Below are 9,169 nucleotides of genomic sequence, written 5' to 3' on the forward strand. Positions count from 1 at the left end.
CAAATTGGCTGTGGTCGGGTTGGAGAGATGAATCAGCCGTTAAGAGCACCGACTGTTCTTCCAAAGGTCTTAAGTTCATATCCCAGCTAGAGGCAGGGAGCTGGCGAGATGGCTCAGTGGGTAAGAACACTGACTGCCCTGCCCTGCCAAAGGTCCTGAGTTCAAACTCCAGTAACAACATACTGGCTCACAACCATCCATAATGAGATCTGATGCCCTCTTCTGGTGTGTCTGAAGACAGCTACAGTGTACTTACATATAGTAATAAATAATCTTTAATAAAATGAAATTATTAAAAAAAAAATCTAAACGACTTGACCAGAGGATCCAGATTCTGTGATCCACAAGAGCCTCCAACCAGGCTGGAAAAAGGAGAATTCGCTTTCTGAATTCAAGGAGATCCTTGAAACAGAAATGCATTTGCTGGCTACGGGCTTAGGCTTTAGCTAAGCAATTCTGCTCTCCTGGAGGACCCAAGTTCAGTTCCCAGCACCCATGTCAGGCAGCTCAGAACCTCCCGTAGCTCCATCCTCAGGGGATGCAAAGCCTGGGCTGTTTTGTCACAAAATTGGGCCCTGCAGCCCAATTTCCCTTTCAACCCATCTATTTTATTAAAATAATATCAGAAGCCGGTGTTGGTGTTAACAGTTCTCCGCAAGCCTACTACTGCAGGGGGCATATCCCCTACGCACAGAGTTTAACCTCAGCGTGCTCTAGGGAACTCGTACCCCATTCCACCAAGGCCTGCTCAAGCCTGCTGGGGGTTTTTCCATTCCTCCTACTGCGCAAGCGCGCAGTTGGACCCTGGCTCCACCTCCTGCACGTGAGGGCGTGGAGGTATATAAGTGTCCTCGCCAGCGGCTTCCTGAACTTTCCAGAGAGGCGAGAGGAGCGTGTCGGTGTCCAGGCCCGGGCGTACGCCGAATTCTGAGGCGCCGGAGGGATGAAGGAACTCCAGGTCTGTGGGAGCATGTGGTGGATGAGGGTGGGAGGGAGGTAAAGGTGGCGGGTTTCAGACAATTGTGGAAGTGGTATCATTATGACTATCATCACTCTTAATTTGAGGCGTGAGAGTTCTCGCTGTGGACCAGACTGGCCTCGAACTCCCGATTTCCTCCACCGCGTCGAGCGCTGAGCCCGCGCCGTGTAGAGGTGTGAGGCCGCGTTAGCGTACGTGTTTACCCCAGCACCACACCCGGGGTCCCCTCATCACGGGGGATGCGGGCTCCATGGGCGTCGGCACCTGGGCGGCTGTCTCCACACCTGCGCGTGCGCGGAGCAGGGCGGGGGCGATGCGCCCCCGCCCCCGCTGGCTTTCCCGCGCTGCGCCCTGGAGTCCCCGAGGTGGGCGGGGCTCGCAGAGGCTCCGCCCCGCGGACCGCCCCCTGGGACTCGTGGGGCAGCGGCTCCCGAGTAGGGCGGAGGCTGCCCTGTACCGCGGGTCCCTGTCGCTGCCAGCGCCCGGACGATGTCCGTCCTTGGGCTCCGGCTGCCCGCGGCCTCCCTGCGAGAGCCAGCAGGTGGACGCGGACCTTCGCAGGTAGGGCAGGGGCGCGGGGCGGTGGCGGCCAGTCTCCTGCTGCAGACTCTGCTCCTGAGGTGCCTGAGTGGAGGTTCTGTGAGTGGGTTCGCTTTGGTGGTCCTTCATGCTTTGAGTCCATTCTTTGGATGCTGACGTATTGTCACCTGAGGGGCCTGTGGTGGTGTGGGTGTGACAGAGTCGCCTTCCCAGGTAAATTAAATTCAAGCCACTTGGCAGTTTCCTAAGTGTTTGAGTTTTGGCCATGTTGGGGTGTGGACGGGGCTCTTTAGGCAGCGATGGTCCAAAGAGCGGAAAAGGCTGACAGTGTTGGCAACTCCGATGCTTTAAAGATGCCACAGTGCCCTCCGGTTGTGAAGTGCGAGCCGCACGCAGTGTGAAGCTGTTGGACCGTGTGTGCTGTTGTGGGGAGACGGGTGAATAGGGGACCACCTCAGGGTATAGCGTAGAATGCCACAAACGTATCCATCGCCTGTCTACAACTTGGAATTTTCCTTTTTTAAGACCGTGTAGACAGAATAAACGTAGTCCACGTTCGAAAAACTGTTATTCAGTTCACGTTTCGAAAATAATTTTCAGTTTGCTTAAGAGCTTCCAGGTTTCACACGAAGTTAGGGAAGAGGAAAGAATAAATGGTCAAAATAGGTTGTATAAGCAAAATAAGTAAATTATGAAACAGCGACCCCAAAAGCTCCCCCCCCCTTTTTTTTCCACTTAAAAATATATCTTTAAAGCTACCAACCTGGGCATGCATAGTGGCACAGCACTCGGGAGGCAGAGAGAGACAAGCAGATCTCTGAGTTGGAGGCCAGCCTGGTGTACAGAGGGCTTTTAGGGTCAGCCAGAGCTACACAGTAAGATAAAATCTCTCTCTTAAAAAAAAAAAAAAAAAAAAAAAAAAAAAAAAAAAAAAAAAAAAAAAAAAAAAAAACATTGCTTTTTGGAGCAGAGAGTGTTTTAACAGTTGAGTTTAAGGATCTTGGGAGCGAATCAGTATTTATTAATTTATTAATTTACCTACTTTTGCAACCCCTGTCCTTGATGACCTCAAAAACTTTGATTCAGAGCAAAACAAAGCAAAAGCCTGTTTTTAACTGTTGCCCAAGCATTTTAAAGATTGATTTATTTATGTATGTGAGTACACTGTAGCTGTCTTCAGACACACAAGAAGAGGGTGTCCGATCACATTGCAGATGGCTGTGAGCCACCATGTGGTTGCTGGGAATTGAACTCAGGACCTTTGGAAGAGCAGTCAGTGCTCTTACATGCTGAGCCATCTCTCCAGCCCTGCCTAGACATTTTAAAAGTCTGAATCTTCTGTGATCATAAAGATTTGCTGGGAAAATGTTTAAACACCTTTAGTGCCTGTGTGAATTCTTTGTTAAGAAATGGTTAAGGAAGAATTCATAAACAAGTAACTCACCCTTTTCTGAAATGTTTAATCCTAGCAGCTCATACTTTAATTGTACCGTATATCTTCCCATACTTTTACAGCGTGCTAAACATTTTTACACCTTTACTCAAGTGACCCTTGGGTCTTTTAAAAAAAATTTCCTTATACTAACTAGTCTACTTGGGCATTTTTCAAGTGTAAAGTTACGTTTTATTATCCTAAAGGATAAGGAATGGTACCTGGGCTGTGCTTTCTTTAAATTGGGGTAAGTGACCACAGTTTCACAGTACTGGAAGGCTGGTGTTAGAAAGTTGGTCGAGTTTGGTATTTTTGTTTTTTGGTTTTGCTGAGTGTACTCATTCAGTATGCTTTTGCTCTGTTCCTATTTCCACCTTCACTTCAGAATGCTTGCCTTTTTGAAGGATAATTTAGTCTATTGAAGTGCCTGAATGCGCTGTTAGGTGTAAAGAAATCTGATCATTTCTCCAGCCCTGAATATTCTATTTGTGATTAGTTTTGCTTGAAATCTATAGTACTATATATTAAAGACGAAAATGACCTCCTTATTTTGATTAAAAATGAACTCCTTGTTCAGCAGGCATTTCTAGAACACCAGTATTTTATTTGTTGAGTTGATGTGTTTAAAAATGCTTTCCTGGGATGGTTTAGCTTTCCTTTGTAATACTTAGCTTTGTAAAGTTTGCTTAGTATATACTGTGTTAGCTTGTCAGAAATTAATGTAATAGAGACAGTTATATTTTAGTAGGTAGGGTTGTGTTACAAGAAGGACTAAGGTAAAGAAAAACAATTAAAACCATATGCATAAGTAAATATGCAGCTTTGCCTATGAAGAAAATCCCCTGTAATGTGGTAGCAGTTCTGTGTCCTTGGAATGTGTAGTCTATGTGTGTAAAGCCTTTGTAATCACTGCCCTTTGAAATTAATGCTAGCAGCTCCTGAGGGGTCTGCTGCTACTGCAGCCAGAGCCTTTGTCTAAACTGGAGTGGCTGCTTTTTCTAGTATAACTTAATTGATGTACACAATCCTTATCCAAATGAACCTAGTTTTCATTTTGGAGAGCTTTGTTCAGTGCCTATTAGCCACTAGACAAAAACATTTTTATTCTCTCAGTCTTTCTCAGAGGTGTAGCCTATCATACCTCCAAGTGTGAAGACTTTAAGAAACAGTGATCGAGTGTTGAGTAGCTTGTCAGGATACAAATCTGAAACTTCACACACTCATTCACTCTCTTAAAATGCCTCAGGAGGTAGGGGTGGGGGGTGGGGGGCAGTTACCTTTTGCCAGTTAACTTAAAACTTTATTTCTTTTATAAGCTTGTTAGCACTAGTAATTTTATAGACTGAGCATCTTGACTATAATGAGAATGACTGAATGACCGTTTTATGTTAAGTCATCGGGAACCTTTGCCTTCCACTGGTCTTGCTGATCTTTAGATTGAGGCACACTGGCTTCTGTGGGTTTGTTTGTTTTGCTTTTCCTCACCTATTGTAAGCATCATGATGCGGTAATGCCCCATTTTGTTACGTTTTTAAAGAGAGATTAACCAGACTGAATCAAAGTTTTACAATTACAAAAGGCCAGGAAAACTCTTAATCAGATGTTACTTCAGAATGACCTAGAGTAAGGTGTGTAGTGGTAATAATGGTTGCCAGGAAAGCCCTGCAGAGCCTGTTTCTCTGGAGATAAGGGTCTTTAAAGAAGGGAGAGAGTGGCTGTCTTACCTTCTGGCTTGCTTTGAGAGAGTGGATTTAAGTCATAGGAAAAAGACGGACTGGTTTCAATGAGCTACTTCCAAAGGATGGGAGACAGGTCATGAGAAAAGGTGAGAGAAGAGACTTCCCTCCAGAAGCCTTTCAGTCTCAGGTTCAGAGTACTCAAAGTCAGGGTGCCATACAGTGGGGTATCATTTCCTGAGCCCCAATACTTGAAAGGCCTGTGATTAACACACTAAAGGTGTTGGGTTTTGTTGAAGTAAAATGGTTCTCAACCTGTGGGTCACGACCCCTTTGGCAAACCTCTGTCTCCAAAAATATTTGCATTACAATCCATAACAGCAAAATTACAGTTATGAGGCAGCAATGAAATAATTTTATGGTTGGTGGGGTCACCACAACATGAGGAACTGTATTAAAGAGAAGTATTTAGGAAGTCTGAGAACCACACCCACCACCACCAAAAACAAATTGAAGAGCAATAGAAGTGAAGGAGGTGGTTTTTGGAAGGCATTTCAGTTTAGTAGATAGTGTCAGAGCTAAATACATAACCAGGCTGTGACTGCCAATTTGTGGCTGCTCCCGTTAGTCCACTGTTGGCTGGGGCAGTGTTCTCTCCTCTGAGGCAGGGAAAACCTTAACGAAATAGACACTTCAAGTTCACTAAACTTTTAATGTAAGATCTTAGCAAGAGCAATGAATGAAAACTACATAAAGAAAAGATAGGCTGGGTAGCGGTGGCTCACGCCTTTAATCCTAGCACTTGGGAGGCAGAGGCAGGCGGATTTCTGAGTTCCTGGACAGCTAGGGCTATACAAAGAAACCCTGTCTCGAAAAACCAGAAAGAGAGAGAGGAAGAGGAAGAGAGAGAGGGAGAGAAAAGAAAAGATAGAAGCAACTATTTCTTAGTAGATATAGATGGCTACTGTAATTTTGTGTCACTGATTGATCAAAACAAGGATAGACGGCTCCCATAAAATTAAAAAAAAGTCTTTGCTTGTATAAGCAAAGTAAAAGGAGAGTAATGGTGAGAGAAGTCTAAGCCCAGTAACTTACCAATGGTGTTTTTTTGTTTTTTTTTTTTTTTTTAATTTAAGGTGTCCATCCTAGGCACAGTCATAGGAAAAGGAAGCAACTTAGGTTAACAGCAGAAGGACATACTTAGATAAAGCTTTACAGATCCATCATACCTATCCCAGTTAGACCTATAATCTTTCTGTGCCTCAGTTTTATTAACTGTGAAATGGAATCTGGTAGAATCTTAAGGCAAATGTATGTAATGTTTGATGTAGGTAAATTAGGTACATTATTGTTGCTGATGTGAAGGAAGGTTGGTAAATTTAAAATTCATTGAAAATAATTTAAGTGACCATTCTGCCTCATTCATGAGAAAAACATAGAATTTGAGAATTAAGGAAATATAATTGTGTTAGTAATTTTTCTTAGCATTGACTCATTACAAAATTAAGTACTAATTTTTTTTTGCACAGGTGTGGGAAGTGGGGTGTCATAGGCAAACTTGAGGGGTATATACATCTGTAATTTCAAAACTCAAAAAAGACCAAGGCAGAAAGATTGCCAGTTGAAGGCCAGCTTGGACTTCCTAGGGAGATCCCTTTTGAGAGAAGCAGAGTGTGGAAGGTTGCATCTCATCATGGTGTGCTGAGTCAACCCACCAGACTGAAAGGTGAGTGAGAAAGATAGCTTCCTGTTTAAAAAAGAGAGAAAGAAATGTCCTGACCGGCAAGAGCTACTCTGTATACCGGCCTAGTTAGCTGCTTGGTCAAAGCCCTAGAACTGAGGTGGCCCAGAACAGTATAAGATGTGAAGTTTTGTTGTGCTGCCTGCGAGGCTGTGGAAGGATGGAAAGATGATCAGCTAATCAACACAGCCCAAAACAGTCCACTCTCTGCTCAGCAGATTAAAATTATATTTAAAAGGAACTGGGAATTAATTGTAAAGGCGGAGATGAGATTAGTGGGTAATTCCTCACGGTTATGACACTTTATAGAAGACATTAGGGAAATACAAAGAACTAAGGAGATGGTTAAAGATCAGCATTAAAGGCAAACTAAGGAGTCCATTTAACAAGAAAGCAGGTGGTGGTGGAACGGTCACCTCTGGGTTGGTCAGCTCTCATTAGAAGCTTGTCATCTTTGTAATTACTTTTCTACACTGATTAACCTGATGATGGGATTCTTAGATGTGACAGGTTTCAGAGGTAATTTTGTTGTGGAAGAAAATACCTGATAGATTTTTCTACAAAGATTAAATAAACTACTTTTACTGTTCTTTTCTTCCAGGAGTTTTATATTAGTCCCTTGAAAATTTAGTCATTATCTTTAATCATCTGATTATTTCTTTGTATTTCCCAAATGTCTTCTAAAAAGTGTCATAACCATGAGGAATTAGCCACTAATCTTATCCCCTGCCTTTACAATAATTCCCAATTCCATTCCAGTATAATTTGCATCTGCTGAACAAAGACTGTACTTAGTTTGGGCTCTGATGATTATCTGATCATCTTTCCACCCTTCACAGCCTGGCAGCACAGCAGACCTTCACTTTGTATACTCTTCTAGACCGTGTAATGTCTAGGACCTTGACCAAGTAGCCAGCTCTGCTTTTATCTGTGGAAAGGAATGGTAAAGACATGACATTCTGAGGTCCAAGTTTATTCTTTTTGTATTCTTAACCCAGTACCTTAGAGGAACACATCTGCTGCCATTAATACTTGGTTTAAAATAAAAATAGTGTCTATATCTAAAAGGTGGTAGTGTAGGTAATCATTCTTGTTTTGGAGTTTGTTGTATTGGGTGGATTTGCCCATTCGGTATGGTTGGAGAAGAAGGAGAAGTAGAGGATTGATTGAGCTTAGCTTCTTTCTCATCTTTCTTTGAAGCCAAGATGACTTCTAGGTCTGTGGAACTTGATCTGTTTTTACCAAAGGTTGCAAACTCCAAAGGGAAAGAAAGTCAGGGAATCATAATCCTTGGGGGCCCCTTAACAGTAGTTACTCCCCTAATGAAAAGCAGCCGGACTGAAAGTACGATTTCCCATGGCCTGGGCTCTTGGGACAGATTTTAAGCATGCAAATTACTTTTAACTTTATTTTCACTTGACCCGTATAATTAGGTGCTTATCCCTGAAGGAGAGTTTGCCCTAAAAATTTTAAGGGACGTAAAAAAAAAAAAAAAAAAAAAAAAAATTTTAATCACTACAAATTATAGAAGTGACTGAGGGCGAAGCACATATTTATTATGTTAGTAGTGTGTCACATCAGTATAAAGAGTTCATTAGCTATGTGTTCATATGTACATGAGTGGCATGAGTAAGCAGTTGCTAAGATGTGTAGCTGCACTTCTTTTTCCAAATTGGGAACAGGTGGTTGCTTGGTAGTAGTGAAGAGCTGGAGGCCTTCTCCCTGTCCTCATCTTGCTTTGTTTTGTTTCTTCCTCTAGTAGTAGCAATTGCACCCAAAAGTGAAGTTTGTTTCCTACTACTAACTAATATTGGCTAAAAGATAGCACTGATGTTGTGTGGGGCCCTCCTTAGGTGTCTTGATTCTTTCTTCAGAACTTTCTCAGACGAGCAGATCTGAACATTGGGTCACCATCACCTGGAGAAGTTTTCAGAACACAGATTGCTGGGTCCATCCTGTAAGCTCGGGAGGTCTGTTTTAGATTCACTGGACAGACAAGTTCCCAGGTGTGATGCTGCCACCTGGGCATCACTGAAAACAGCTGCCTTTACTAGTCTCCACCTACCACAGATGATTTCCCAGATACAGGGGATTTTGTTAATTAAGGTGCTTCTTAGGTCCCAGTGCTCACATAACCAGTGACTACAGAGTGCAGTTACGAATCTTGCAAGATCACTTTTTTAAACAGTGCAGGGAATTGAACTTGGGTCTTCACACAAGCTAGGCAAACACGCTCGCTGCCACTGAGTTACAGCCCTAACCTCCCAGATAGCGTTTTCCTCTAATTTTGTGCCTTTGTAGATTTCAAAAGTTGTAAAAGTAACTTTTATTCACCTGATTCAGTTTTCCTGCTAACCTAGGCCTCATCCTGGAAACTTCTAGCACTCCTACAAGCTTATCTAGGCCTCTAAGACTTACTGCTGAATTACCTCCCTTTCCTAGTTCTTTCTAATCTCTTGACTGGTTTATCAACTCAGCTATTCTGACTCAAAATCCTCTCCAAGATGACTGGATTCAATCTGGCTTCTCTCTTGACTTGTCTTGAATTGCTCTGCTCGGCCTCACACTGCCCTGCAAGCTGTTCTGATCTTCTAGCTCCTCGTTCCTTAGTCTTCACCTGTGTCTAGCTTGTTCTCTGCAACCTGCCTCTGTACAACTGTCCCAGGAAGACTGCCTCCTCCTCTTGTTTTCTGTGCTGCTCCCTCAAGTAACTTCCCCCCTTTCCCTTCCCTTCCCTTCCCTTCTTCCCTTCCCTTCCTTTCCCTTCCCTTCCCTCCCCTCCCCTCCCCTCCCCTCCCTTC

The 9,169-nt window shown here is 43.4% G+C and overlaps 1 protein-coding gene across 3 annotated transcripts in view; it reads left to right on the forward strand.

Annotated features, from left to right (window-relative positions):
- Positions 1-740: 740 nt before the first annotated feature.
- The window catches only part of Tex15 (testis expressed 15, meiosis and synapsis associated), a 61,634-nt gene continuing 53,205 nt past the window's right edge, over positions 741-9,169 (forward strand). The window contains exons 1-2 of one of the 3 annotated variants that reach the window (XM_031339512.1): positions 1,374-1,540; positions 6,157-6,353. The gene's annotated coding sequence lies outside the window, so the exon portion shown is untranslated. Of the gene's footprint in view, positions 959-1,373; positions 1,541-6,156; positions 6,354-9,169 lie in introns of those variants that run through there. The other 2 variants (XM_031339510.1, XM_031339511.1) reach the window with 2 other exon arrangements.

Source organism: Mastomys coucha, unplaced genomic scaffold, assembly GCF_008632895.1.
Source record: "Mastomys coucha isolate ucsf_1 unplaced genomic scaffold, UCSF_Mcou_1 pScaffold22, whole genome shotgun sequence".
NCBI lineage: Eukaryota > Metazoa > Chordata > Mammalia > Rodentia > Muridae > Mastomys > Mastomys coucha.